Raw genomic sequence first — 14,880 nt, forward strand, 5'->3', positions numbered from 1 at the left:
CCAAGGATCAAAAATATTAAAAAAATATTTTTAAGAAAATATTGAGAAAGATACAGAAAAAAAAAATTATACCACTGAGCACTATTCTGAATCCAGGTGAATGCAATGAGCACATCTTCAATCTCTGACCAGCATGCTTTGTTTAAGAGTCACTTGTCTCATGTCTTACTTGCGTACTATGTAATTGGGCCTAACTGGTTGAATCTGTATGAACATACACAAAATTACATTTCCTTGTCATTATTCCCCAAACAGTATAGCAGAACTACTACTTAAATGGTACATACATTGCATTAGATATCATAATATTCTAGAGATGACTTAAAATACAGAGAAGAATGTGCACAGATTATATGCAAATGCCATTTTATGGAAGAGACCCAAGCATCCAAAGATTTGTAGATCCTCTGGGCATCCTAGACTAATCTCCCACAAATACAAAGGAAAATACTACTTACCAAGAAGCCACCCAGGTAGACGTCACATTTACCAGCCTTCTGTCATGAACTTGTTTCTAATGTGACTATATAACTATCTTTGTCAATAAAATGTTAAATAATTCAGTGACTGTAATTCATGACAGAACATTTTAGTAGCAGATTAATTTTTACATCCTCTTATTTTCCTCCTACTGATTGTACTGAAAAATAATATAAGGCCTATGGAGATGGTAGGACTACAAGATAGAAGTGGTGAGGGTTCCTTAATTACCTTGGACTGGGAACCAACCCCACAATGGATTGTTATGTAAGCAGGAAGCAAACTTCTCTGTTAACCTACTGAAATGTTTTGTTGTTGTTGATGCTTTTACAGCTGATAGCATTGCCATTCCAAATTTAGAAATATATGGCACTTGTTTTCTACCTTTCTTCTGAAGGAAATGATTGAAAGAAGGCGATGGTAATCAAAGAAGTCAAGAAGCCTTTCAGGAGAAAAAAAAATACATGAATAAAAATGTTGCTGTTCAGAGATAAGTGAACAATGTAAAACAAAGCAATAAACAACAGGACCTTTAATATTCTTTATAACAAGGAAAAGAAAAAGAAAATTGCATGTATTTTCTGAGAAGAACATTGTTTGGAAAACTTCAGCTTTAGGAAATATAATTTTAAGGAGAAACTATCTTACTCTCCAAAAAAAATAAGTAAACTGTTAACATGAGACAATAAATAAAAAGGTAGGATATTAAGAATATATACTAAGCTACATACAATCCACAGAACTGATGTTAACCTGGGTCACTTAGGTAAGGTAGTGTTTCTGCGTTGTAAAATTGCATTTTTTTTGCCATGTAATTAATAAGTGTATTGTGGGGAAACAGTTTGAGACTATGTATGTTTGCTGTTTATTTTTGCATTTTGCAATGGTCATTTAAATATTCATCAAAGTTTATGGCTACAATAATTTTTTTTTAAAAAAGAGTATATACTAAAATAATGTATTTTTGTGAACTCAGGGAGAATTCACATATCCAGATACTATGGTCATAGAATTCAATGTGGCATCAGAATTAATGAAGACCCTGAAGGAAGGAAAATAGTGGCAGCTTAGATTTATGAAGTTGGAGATTCTTTGAGAACATAATAATGAAAAAGGCAATTTTCTAAGATAAAATGAGAGAAATTCCTGTGTTAAGGAAATCTGTAGATAAACATTATCTAGTAGGTCCCCAAGAAGGCTAGGAATAGCAAACACAAATTTTATATTGTTGAGCATTTAATTTTAAGCATAATAAAAATATTCTATAAACATCTAAACTAGACCAAAATTTCAAAGGAAAAAAATAGACTGCTTAGATTTCTACTCAGCAACATTATGTTCATATTCTAGAATAAAATAAAATAGAATCTACATGTTGAAGATAAATTTTGGTTGAATTCAATTAGACGCTGACATCTAGTTAAAATATTATATTATCTAGCTGTAAAGCAAAGACATATCAAACATGAAAAGATTCAATAGCTTTATTGTCCCTTATCTGTTATGCAGACAAAAGAGCAAAATATAACAAATGGTCATTTTAAGCCATATTTAAAAATAAAACTGAAAAATATTAATCTGTATATGAAAGAATATACATACAGAAAACACTTTTCCACTTAAAAATGAATCACACTTACGTAACCATGAGATATTACAATACATAGACCAAATGTTATGATTCTTAAAATAATTGTCATATGGCATAAAAATAATTTAAAAATTATTGCTTTAGAAAAATATCCCATTTTATGTCCATAAAACCAGGAGGTATGGGGGTGGACAGAGTGGAAGAAACTATAAATGTGCTAATTTTCTCATCTTTCATGAGAAGGACTCAACCACTACTATGCCATTTCTGGAACTGATAAATGTGGAAACATAAATTTAAAATCTCTTCATCAAAAAAGCATAACTATTTTAGGAAAAAAATGAATGATTTGGTTACATAGTTGGCAGACTTTGCTAAAATATTGATGTAAAATCTTTTAGGAATCAGTTCCAATAAACGTCTTACCATTTTTTTTTTCATTTTGATTTACCCATTTCTTTTGGATTTGGTAAGTTGATGATAATAAATACATTGTAGCTGAACTGAACTGTTTCCTGTCTCTCTTGTACAACTTCTTGTGGAACTTTCTCGAGGCTCATTCCCTTTTCTTGAACAATCCTGCAGGACCAAAGATGATATTACTGACAAATATCATGTAATAACACTTTTTCAGTTGTTCTTTTCTATTTCATGGTGGATTTCATTGGTAGTACAAGGTTTACCCCTGGCCTGTCTATATTAAACCTTACATAGAGGAAGATGTCAAGCAAAAGCACACATATTGAATGCATGAATCCCCTGTACATTGGACTTGGCTCTTGTATTTTCAAGCAAATTCAACACACTGCAACAACACGTCCTTATCATTTCATCCAAGTCTAAGAAAGTAGTGCTTCTATTCAATTTTATTTTCTGGTTTTGAGTAATGGTTCACTCTCATCTTACATTACATTTGTCCAAATAGCTAATTTTCTCCCTTGATAAACTCTAATGTGTTTTTTGGAATGATTGTGGGCTCCATGTGACTTTTTAGTTCCAAGCAATACATTTTTTATAAATCCATAGTTTTTGCAAGAACAGTGGTTCTGAGGAAGTCTGTCCTTCAAAAAACAAACAAATGAAAACAAAGGAGGAGGTAAGGAAGGAAAAAAGAAAGGAAACAAAGGAGGGAAGGCCTGACAAAAGGAGAAGAAAGAGCGGAAGAAAGGGAGAAAATGAATCAATCCTGGGAATAAACAAATGCAATCAGTTTTATAAGAATTTTTGGTCTGTAGGATTCTAAAATTTATTTTTTTCTGTAAAATTCCAAAATATACTAGTACAAAAATAATTGCTACCAGCCTTCTTAAATTATTTATAGAGTGAGTGTAGGTTGGTGATTTGATACCATGATTTGGCCTCAGAGGAGAAATAAACACTGGTTCTCACCCAGCATTTATAAAAGTTGTACCATATTCTTAAATCTCAATTTTATGTTATAATATAGAGAAATATTTCTTTATCATGTGGCCAAAAATGAACATCTATCAGATATATTTTGCTGGATTAAGTAGGTTGATCAGTTTGGGCTGCTATAACAAAATGTCATAGGGTGGGTAGTTTAAACAATACACATTCATTTCTTACAGTACTGGATTTGGGGAGCTCTAAGATCAATATACCACAGATTCAGTGTTTGGTAAGGGCCCCCTTCCTGATTTATAAATATAAAGCTTCTTGCTGTGCCTTCAGCATGGTAGAAAGAAGTCTCTGAATCTCCTCTTCTTCATAAATTGGCACTAATCCCATTGTCAGAATCCCAATCTCATAACTTCATGTGAACTAAATTACTTCCCAAAGGACCCACCTCCAAATACCATCACTCTGGGGATTAGGGTTTCTGCATATGATTTTATTTTAAGCAGGGAGACATGTTTAGCACATTATAAGGCCCTAATCAAATGTGTAATTTATACATAGCCCATCCTATTTCTGTAGACTATCTTTTCACCCTCTAAATAACATCTTTGGGTGACCAAAAGTTCTTAATTTTTATGAAGGGTATGGAAAGGAAAGCTTATACAAAAGGGGTTTAAAGGATTTATCTGAGGCAAAAGTGATACACGAACAAGACAGTACTCTAAACCAAAAGGCATTCAGAGAGCTCTGCTGAGCAGAGGAGTGAGTGAGCTCTTACAGTCTAAACATAGAAGTAAAATACACAAATAGCTTGGTTATAGGCAGGTGTTTGCATTATTTACACATTTTTATTAGTTGGCTCCCTTTATTTGGCTGGTTCTCAGCTGCTTACCTGTTACAAAAATAAATAAATAAAATAAAACCACTCCTAAGTTAGATTTCCATTTGATTATGCACTAAATTAGGTTACAATTCTTTATGTAAGAACTCAAAATACAGACACAACCTCAAATAGGTGGACCATCTCTGAATACTGGTGCATTGGACACAAAGTCTTCAACACATGAGCTTTTGTGGGAAACTTTAGATCCAAAGTATAATAGGAGTTTTACGTACTTGCTTTGAGTCCGTAAATCACTTTGGATACTATTGCCATTTTACCAATATTCTATTCCAGTTCACAAGCATGAGATATATTTTGGTTTATTTGTGTCTTTTTAAAATTTCTATCAATAATACTTTGTAATTTGTTTCTGTTTAACTCTTTCATCTCCTTGAAGTATCATCCCTGAAGCAAAGGAAAATACCAAAACACCAGGTTCTTGAATGCTTTCTTTCTGTTCCCCCAAACCTAGCCAAGGTAACAAAGGAACAAAATGAGCAAGCCTGTGCCATGAAGTCCAGATACATATTATCTTGAAGGACACTGGCTTTCTTCTATGCACACTGAGAACTAGGGCAACTTATTGTCATCTGGACACAGCTACTTTCTTGCATGTATGCTGAGAAAGTTGCTCATTGGGATGCTGATCGAATAAGCAAACTAAGCAAGGTGATTATGATGAGGTCACTGCATCTTCAGCCTAAGATGTAAAATTCCCCTCTCCATGTAGATGGATGTGGAATTGAGGGCACTCTGGAAATAATGCCTGTCATTCATCCAGCCATCAACTATTAGAGAAAGCACTGTGGGGAAGAAGAAGCACTCCTTGGCATAGCACTGTAAGGAACTGAGGTTCTGACTATCTATTGCCCCTAAACTCTTAAAGCAGTCACTAAACTCTTGCAAAATTTCCCCAGTAAATCTTATGTCTTCCATGCTGTCTCCACGCATCTTCTTTGGCCTGTCTGCAACCTACTCCACTTCCCTAGCAGGACTGGACTGTGGACAGATATTTGGTTGTGCTTGTTCCTAACTATTGTGTTCTTTTGAATATTATGATAAATATAATTATTTCCTTGAATGTCTTTGTTGATTATTCATTACTGTTACATACAAACATGGCTTGGATGCCATTTGCATATTGATCTTTTACCCTAAAATTTTCCTGAAGCTATCTATTAACTCTAGTAAAAATTTTACAGATTCTTTGAGATTTTCCACATATAAGGAAAGATACCACCTGAAAATAGAGATGGTTTAATTTGTTTTCCAAGTTTATAATTTTTTTCAAAATTCTTTTTGCTGATTGCTATACATAGGATGTTAAAAATAATACAGTAATCCCAAGAATTTTTTTCATTGCTATTATTAGGGTTGTCATGTTTTCCTGAGTAAAGTGCAGCTATTTCCTTATCAGTCTATATGTTCTCTTGTTATAAATATTTATGATAAATTGATGGAAAGTGTTCATGTAATTTCCATCTCCATTATATCTGTCATATTATTATTGAGTCAGTTTGTTCTGCCTTTATCTTTTTCTCTTACAGCAATCTAGAGATTGCCTGTATCAGAGAGAGAGAGTTCTTTAGCACATTTACCATTTCTATTACTTTCTGTAATTTAAAAATATTTGTTTCTAAATCCTTTGCATTAACTTTTCTATAATTACTTTTTATTAAACTTTTTATTTGAGGATAATTATAAATTTGTATGTATTAAGAAATAATACATCTTGCTGGAAAGTCGAAATGTCTCTGTCAGTGTTCAACAGTTTCTCAGCCCTGTCTCTGATGTCTCACAGTATCACCAAACCCAGACCAGCCCTCCAAACCCAGTCTCTATCCTACCAATCTGGGCTTCAGATACCTCAGGCTTGGCCATGCTGCAGTCTCGAGATCTCAGTGCTGCTCCTACTTGTAGAGAGACCACCAGGGATACGCTTATGCAACGGAGCAAACTCAAAATGCAACAGCAAGACAAGGGCCACCAGCACTCCCAGCAGGAAGACCCCAGCATACTACAGTAATGCAGCCACGTCAATGTTTATAGCAGCTCAATTCATAATAGCGAAACTATGGAACCAATATAGGTATCCCTCAATAGATGAATGGATAAAGAAAATGTAGTATATAAACTCAGTGGAATATTACTTAGATTTAAAGAAGAGTGAAATTTTGGCATTTGCCAGTAAATGGTTGGAGTTGGAGAATATCAGGCTAAGTGAAATAAGCCAATCCCCAAAAAACAAAGGTCAAATGTTTTCTCTAATATGCAGATGCTAATTCACAATAAGGTGGGTGGGGAGGAGCACTAGGAAAGAACAGATTTACCTTAGATTAGGTAGAGGGAAGTGATGAAAGGGGACTGGAGGAGATGTGGGGATAGAAAAGATAATAGAATGAAACAGATGTTATTACTGAAATATACATTTGACTACATGACCAATATGATTCTGCAACATGTACACTCAGAAAAACGGGAAATATCCCATTTATGTATGATATATAAAAGTGCATAAATGCATTCTACTGTTATGTATAACTAATTAAAACAAATTAAAAAAAGAAAGAATACAGTTGGGCACAGTGGCACATTCCTGTAATCCTAGGCTGAGGCAGAAGGACTGAGGCAAGTTCAAAGACAGCCTCAGCAACTTAGGCTCTAAGCGATTTAACAATACCTTGTCGGAAAAGAAAATAATAATAATAATAATACAACTTGGAGTTGCATCTCACTGGTTTAGCACCTGTCTGCTGTATAGGAGGCCCTGGGTCCTATTTATTTATTTATTTATTTTTCCTTTAATTTTTATTGTTGGTTGTTCAAAACATTACATAGTTCTTGACATCATATTTCACACTTTGATTCAAGTGGGTTATGAACTCCCATTTTTACCCCGTATACAGATTGCAGCATCACATCAGTTACACATCCACTGTTTTACATACTGCTATACTAGTGTCTGTTGTATTCTGCTGCCTTTCCTATCCTCTACTACCCCCCATCCCCTCCCCTCCCATCTTCTCTCTCTACCCCATCTACTGTAATTCATTTCTCCCCCTTGTTTTTTTTTTTCCCCTTTCCCGTCACTTCCTCTTGTATGTAATTTCGTATAACCATGAGGGTCTCCTTCCATTTCCATGCAATTTCCCTTCTCTTTCCTTTTCCCTCCCACCTCTCACCCTGGTTTAATGTTAATCTTCTTCTCATGCTCTTCCTCCCAACGCTGTTCTTAGTTACTCTCCTTATATCAAAGAAAACATTTGGAATTTGTTTTTTAGGGATTGGCTAGCTTCACTTAGCATAATCTGTTCTAATGCCATCCATTTCCCTGCAAATTCTATGATTTTGTCATTTTTTAATGCAGACTAATACTCCATTGTGTATAAATGCCACATTTTTTTTATCCATTCTTCTATTGAAGGACATCTAGGTTGGTTCCACAGTCTTGCTATTGTGAATTGTGCTGCTATGAACATCGATGTAGCAGTGTCCCTGTAGCAGGCTCTTTTCAGGTCTTTAGGGAATAGCCCGAGAAGGGGAATAGCTGGGTCAAATGGTGGTTCCATTCCCAGCTTTCCAAGAAATCTCCATACTGCTTTCCAAATTAGCTGTACCAATTTGCAGTCCCACCAGCAATGTACAAGTGTACCCTTTTCTCCACATCCTCGCCAGCACTTGTTGTTGTTTGATTTCATAATGGCTGCCAATCTTACTGGAGTGAGATGGTATCTTAGGGTGGTTTTGATTTGCATTTCTCTGACTGCTAGAGATGGTGAGCATTTTTTCATGTACTTATTGATTGATTGTATGTCCTCCTCTGAGAAGTGTCTGTTCAGGTCCTTGGCCCATTTGTTGATTGGGTTATTTGTTTTCTTATTGTTTAATTTTTTGAGTTATTTGTATACTCTGGATATTAGAGCTCTATCTGAAGTGTGAGGAGTAAAGATTTGTTCCCAGGATGTAGGCTCCCTATTTACCTCTCTTATTGTTTCTTTTCATTCCTTAAAAAAAGAAAAAAACAGCAAATAAATGATCTCATACTTCATCTCAAAATCCTAGAAAAAGAAGAGCAAAACAACAGCAAAAGAAGTAGAAGGCAAGAAATAATTAAAATCAGAGCTCAAATTAATGAAATTGAAACAAAAGAAACAATTGAAAAAATTGACAAAACTAAAAGTTGGTTCTTTGAAAAAATAAATAAAATCGACAGACCCTTAGCCATGCTAACGAAGAGAAGAAGAGAGAGAACTCAAATTACTAGCATACGGGATAAAAAAGGCAATAACACAACAGACACTTCAGAAATAGAGAAGATAATCAGAAATTATTTTGAATCCTTATACTCCAATAAAATAGAAGATAGTGAAGGCGTCGATAAATTTCTTAAGTCATATTAACTGCCCAGATTGAGTCAGGAGGATATAGACAACCTAAACAGACCAATATCAATTGAGGAAATAGAAGAAACCATCAAAAGACTACCAACTAAGAAAAGCCCAGGACCGGATGGGTATACAGCAGAGTTTTACAAAACCTTTAAAGAGGAACTAATACCAATACTTTTCAAGCTATTTCAGGAAATAGAAAAAGAGGGAGAACTTCCAAATTCACTCTACGAGGCCAACATCACCCTGATTCCTAAACCAGACAAAGACACTTCAAAGAAAGAAAACTACAGACCAATATCTCTAATGAACCTAGATACAAAAATCCTCAATAAAATTCTGGCAAATCAGATACAAAAACATATCAAAAAAATTGTGCACCATGATCAAGTAGGATTCATCCCTGGGATGCAAGGCTGGTTCAATATAAGGAAATCAATAAATGTTATTCACCACATCAATAGACTTAAAAATAAGAACCATATGATCACCTCGATAGATGCAGAAAAAGCATTCGACAAAGTACAGCATCCCTTTATGTTCAAAACTCTAGAAAAACTAGGGATAACAGGAACATACCTCAATATTGTAAAAGCAATGTATGCTAAGCCTCAGGCTAGCATCATTCTGAATGGAGAAAAATTGAAAGCATTCCCTCTAAAATCTGGAACAAGATAGGGATGCCCTCTATCACCACTTCTATTCAACATAGTTCTCGAAACACTGGCCAGAGCAATTAGACAGACGAAAGAAATTAAAGGCATAAAAATGGGAAAAGAAGAACTTAAATTATCACTATTTGCAGGTGACATGATTCTATACCTAGCAGATCCAAAAGGATCTACAAAGAAACTATTAGAGCTAATAAATGAATTCAGCAAAGTGGCAGGATATAAAATCAACACGCATAAATCAAAGGCATTCCTGTATATTAGGGACAAATCCTCTGAAATGGAAATGAGGACAACCACTCCATTCACAATATCCTCAAAAAAAATAAAATACTTGGGAATCAACCTAACAAAAGAGGTGAAAGACTTATACAATGAAAACTACAGAACCCTAAAGAGAGAAATAGAAGAAGATCTTAGAAGATGGAAAAATATACCCTGTTCATGGATAGGCAGAACTAACATCATCAAAATGGCGATATTACCAAAAGTTCTCTATAGGTTTAATGCAATGCCAATCAAAATCCCAATGGCATTTCTTATAGAAATAGATAAAGCAATTATGAAATTCATATGGAAAAATAAAAGACCCAGAATAGCAAAAACAACTCTAAGCAGGAAGTGTGAATCAGGTGGTATAGCGATACCAGACCTCAAACTATACTACAGAGCAATAGTAACAAAAACAGCATGGTACTGGTACCAAAACAGGCGGGTGGACCAATGGTACAGAATAGAGGACACAGAAACCAATCCACAAAACTACAACTATCTTATATTTGATAAAGGGGCTAAAAGCATGAAATGGAGGAAGGATAGCATCTTCAACAAATGGTGCTGGGAAAACTGGAAATCCATATGCAACAAAATGAAACTGAATCCCTTTGTCTCGCCATGCACAAAAGTTAACTCAAAATGGATCAAGGAGCTTGATATCAAATCAGAGACACACCGTCTGATAGAAGAAAAAGTTGGCTACGATCTACATACTGTGGGGTCGGGCACCAAATTCCTCAATAGGACACCCATAGCACAAAAGTTAATAACTAGAATCAACAAATGGGACTTACTCAAACCTGGGTCCTATTTATAACCAGAAAAGAAAGAAAGAAAGTAAGAAAGAGAGAGGGAGAGAGAGAGAGAGAGAGAGAAATAAATATTACAGGGATCCTTCAAAATCTTTTCCCAGTGTTAATATCTTGTAAAATTAATATAGTACCTTATAATAAGAATATTCCAATTGATATGGATAAGATGCATAGATGCTTCTTTGCTCATGATTAGATTATATTCTGTTAAATTAAAATAAAATTAGATCAAATCCTGAAGGTTGAATGTATTGTAAATGAAGATTGTTTCTAATATGTGTAATCTACCAAACAGCATGGTTTTGCAGTGCAGTAAGTGGACACACTTGACTGTCCTGTGTGTGCTTGCCCGACTGAGGTCTGTGGCCCCTGTCTGCCCAGAACTGCTGGAGGATTCTATTGCAATCTCTCAGTAGCCTGGGAAAGATCAAGATTCAAAATTCCCAGCAGCCTTTCTACTGAACACGTATCACTTTCATATCATTGTAAAGTTGGAAAAAAATGTAATTTGAAGAGTCATATGTCTGAGAACAGTCCCATTTCTGCCACCCCTGGGATCCCCTTTGGAGTCACACTCACTTCTCTTTTTTTACCTGCTTAAGCTCTGGCAACCACGAATTCATTCCACCTCTCTAAAAGTTTGCACTTGAAGACATTTTGAGACTGAGGTTTTCTTTCCACTCAGCATAACTGTCTACACATTCATCCAGGTTATTGTGTGTATCCACAATTCATTCCATTTTGTTGGTCAGTTATAGCATATGACATAGATGCAGCATAGTTTTTTTTTTTTTTTTAAGCATTCACTTTTAAAGAAGTGAGTTGTCTTCAGTTCTTGATTATTGTGATAAAAATTATTACTGGGTTTTATGTGAACATAAGTTTTTGTTTCTCTGAGATAATTGCCAATTTATAGTTATATATGAAACTCATTTTTTTCCAGAGTGAGTGTAGGATTTCACATTTTTACCAACCATGTATGAGTGACCTACTTTTTTCATATCTTCAATGGTATTTAATATTGTCATTTGATTTAACTATTGTTTGTGCTGAAAACTTGGATCAAGCCATTTAGTTTATTTTAGACATTGTACTTCATAGGCAATGACAGCTAAGTGATTAAAGCTATTGAAAACTATTTCATGTGTTTATTTGTCATCTTCAACTGTTTTTCCTTTTTGTGGTGCTGTGTATAAAACCCAGGGCCTCATCCATGCTAGACAAGTTCTGTACTATTGAGCAAAACTCCCAGTCCTTAGTTGACATCTTAACTACTATCCCCTCTGTAAAATATCATGTTTGTGTTTTTTGTACATTTTAAAATATAATGTTTTATAACTTATTAACTTTGAGAATATTTTATATATTCTAAATAATAGTCCTTTGATACATAGTTTTGAAGTGTTTTTCTCTTAGTCTTCATCATTTCTTCTCATGACTTAATAAAGTCCTTACTTACTGTAATTTTCTACTGTGGACCATGCGTATACTATCAAGTCTAAGAGTGTTTTGCCTGGCCCTAAATTCTGAATTTTTTCTTGTATTTTTATAAAAAAAAATTTTATAGTTTTGCATTTCATATTTAAGTTGGTGAGCCATTTTGAGATAGTTTTGTTTTGCTTTATTTTGTATGATGTGCAAGATTTAGGTCTAGTTTTATTTTACTCTGATTTGTATTATGTTTTCCTGTGGATACTTAATTGCTCCAGCACTTTTCTTTGAAAAAGTTTTCCTTCAAAGGATTGTTTAACACTTCTGTCAAAAATCCGAAGGATATATTTTAGTGCTCTATTTTTAATTTTTTTTCTCTTGTTCTCCTGGTCCATGTGACTATCCCTCTGCCAATATTATACAGTCTTGATTATTGTAGCTCCTTTATTTATTTTCTGCAACAGTTATAACAAATTATTACAAATTTCAAGGCTTAAAAATTCCTAGAAAAATGTTTTATTTTTCCACTTGTTTTATGTACAATGTTAAGAATTCTTATTGTACCAAATGGAAAGAATGGAGAAAGGTATATCTACTCACTTCTGAGACATGGAAGTCCTCTGATATTTTTTTAAAATCAAATTAATGGTATTATTTTATGGCTGACTATTATAGTAAACTTTTCAAACAATTTTGATTATATAATGTTGTAACTAATGATCTATATATTCAAAAATTATTTTTGAATTCCTACTTACTTTAAATAAGTTAGAACTTTTTTGTATATTTTTTCAAATAGTTGAGAGTTTGTCTATTGGTACTTCACCAATTGATTATATGTTGCAGAACCACATGGATATACTATTATATTACATGCCATTATAAGGAAAAAAATAATAAGACTCAGAAGTTCTAATTTATAATTAGTTATATGACATTAATATATAAACATAATAAGTTCTGTAATAATATTAATTTTAAATCAGTTTCTATATGTATTTTAGTCCAGATTACTTGCACTCAACATTCTGCTGAAAAACAATAAAATAATACTTAAAAAACTGAACTGTTAATAGTTTAGTTAATCTACCTAAAGTCAAATTGAAAGCTAGAATCTAGAAGAGAAGCTTTGAGCAACCTTTGCTCAGAGGACATTTGTTGATATGACAGGCTTGAACTTTGTTATTGTTAGCCACAAAGCTTAGAAGAATACGAAACCAAACACTTATAGCCAATGCAAGACCCTCCTCAGAATAAAACACACGCAAAAAAAATGTAATGTAAGAGCAAAGCGAAACCAGATATAAACCTTCCTTCTACCACATCATAAGGAGTGGTAAGAATAAATGTGACTCCGAATTTCACAGGAAGGAAACCTCACCTGTTTTTAAAATAAACTGACTTATAGCTGAAAAGAAAACAAAATTAACACACACACACACACATAATAACAACAAAATCAGACCACCAGCTGAAAAATTTCCCCAAGCTATGGGTAGTTATAAAAGTCAATGAAGTAAATTTGAGAAACAACAATATTAAATAGATTCACTAACTGTTGCAATAGTGAGCATTAAAATCTCAACAGATGAACTTATTGAATAGATTGAACAGCAAGAGGAAGAACTTCTGAGAGAGAATATTAAAAGATAGAAGAGTCTTCCAGAATATAGCAAAGAAAATGAAAAGATGGGAGAAAAGAGAATTGAGAAGGAAGTGAAAAAATCATTGGAGGAGACAGGAAATGCATCAGTGGCAATATCTGAACACATGTGTTTTTAAAATATTTCTTTAGTTATCAACAGGCCTTTGTTTTATTAATTTATATGAGGTCCTGAGAATTGAACCCAGTGCCTCACACATGCTAAGCAAGCCCTCTGCCACTAACCACAACCCCAGCTTAATGTGTTTGATTTTTCTAGGAGCAATAAAATAAATTAATCCATAGATTCAATTACACACCCCTACCAGAGGATGACCCTAAAGACGAAACAGAGGATTTAATGTGTTCCCATGTATTCTATGATCATGCAAACAGAAGTAGGCAGGCATATGTCTTCTAGATTCCTCCTGATATGGTTCTGATTCTCAAAGCCTATATTCTCTACCTCCTTATCCAACTATTCTTCCCAAGATTCTTGTTTGTTCCAACTGGTGTCTCTTGTCCATGAAGCAATAGCTGAAATATTTTTCTTAAATCTTTTCACAATCAAATCATGTATAGCTACCTTAGTCCTGGGTGAGTTCGGAGTTTGGCAAAATAAACACACAATTTTTGAATGATGCTTTCAGTGAATGAAGCTTTCAGTGACCAGACAGGTCAAAATAAACAACCATAATTCTTAGAGAATAAGGTTAATCTGTTATCTCCAATATTAGTAAACTATACAGGGAATGAGATTGTTGCCTTCAAGGCCACTGAGAAGATGGAGATAGGATGATGTAGCCAGGGTAAGTTAAAATACCACAGAACTCATTACTGAGTTTTGGTTATTTTTTTTCTTGAATAAATATTTGTCTGGGTACTAAAAACTACTGATGAATTGCCAGGTTCAAATAAAATTAATTCTTATTGCTTTTGACATTTACTCACTACCTTTGTGTTGGTACAAGTTTTGGAGATTCCTCATTCCATCAATTTTGCTGAATTCACCAAATTTTTATTTTCTAAGTTAGCAATATTTTAAGCATCACTAAACTAGATTCCCAAATCAAGCCACATTGGGGTCATCTTAGAAATACAGGAATGTTTTAAAATCATAATTACATTTAATGAATTTTTTCAGGGTATCAAAATGAAAGAGAAAAATCATTTATGGCATGAACAGATTCCAAACAGTTTTTATCATTCCAGACCTAAACATATAGATATAAAACGACTTTTAATAGGCAATAACAAAAGAGATTCTCCCTCTCTCTCTCTCACTTTTTTTTTTTGAGGGGGGTACCAGCGATGGAACTCAGGGGCATTGACCACTGAGCCACATCC

The sequence above is a fragment of the Marmota flaviventris genome, chromosome 11 (genome assembly GCF_047511675.1).
Source record: "Marmota flaviventris isolate mMarFla1 chromosome 11, mMarFla1.hap1, whole genome shotgun sequence".
NCBI lineage: Eukaryota > Metazoa > Chordata > Mammalia > Rodentia > Sciuridae > Marmota > Marmota flaviventris.